The sequence below is a fragment of the Benincasa hispida genome, chromosome 7 (assembly GCF_027475165.1).
Source record: "Benincasa hispida cultivar pf3 chromosome 7, pf3_genome.v1.1, whole genome shotgun sequence".
Classification (NCBI taxonomy): domain Eukaryota; kingdom Viridiplantae; phylum Streptophyta; class Magnoliopsida; order Cucurbitales; family Cucurbitaceae; genus Benincasa; species Benincasa hispida.
In genome coordinates, this window is record NC_143484.1 from 12298983 (window position 1) to 12299411 (window position 429).

The window sequence follows — 429 nt, forward strand, 5'->3', positions numbered from 1 at the left end:
TGTGCTCGCTTGGTTGATTGCGTTGACCTGCCCTCTTTGCGTTCCTGGGCTGCTGATTACGATTCCTTGTATCAAATTCATCATTGTAGTCATTTGGTTTTGCAGGGGTGCGATGGTCCCATTATTTGCGTCGCTGTCTTTAATTCTCAGTCTCTGATCGCTTTCTCTCCAGTCTTCGTGATTTTTTGAAATGCGATCAAGTATGTTCTTAGCCTCATCATATGTTTTGTCAAACAGACCTCTGACTGTTGCCGCATTGGCAGCCGTCTATGATGTAGGGTTCAAACCGTGGTAGAAAATTTTCATCTATAAACAATCTGGTATGCCATTATGCGGGCAATCTCTTACCAACCTTTTAAACCTCGCTTAGGCATCACTGAGCAATTCATCAATATCCTGTTCAAAATTAGTGATCAACTTCCTACTTCT

General features: G+C 42.4%; 1 non-coding gene across 1 annotated transcript; it reads left to right on the forward strand.

The window, feature by feature from the left end:
• The first annotated feature begins 322 nt into the window (after positions 1 to 322).
• Positions 323 to 429, forward strand: LOC150034923 (small nucleolar RNA R71). The gene has a single exon (XR_016530974.1). It is a non-coding gene; the product is annotated as a small nucleolar RNA R71 (small nucleolar RNA).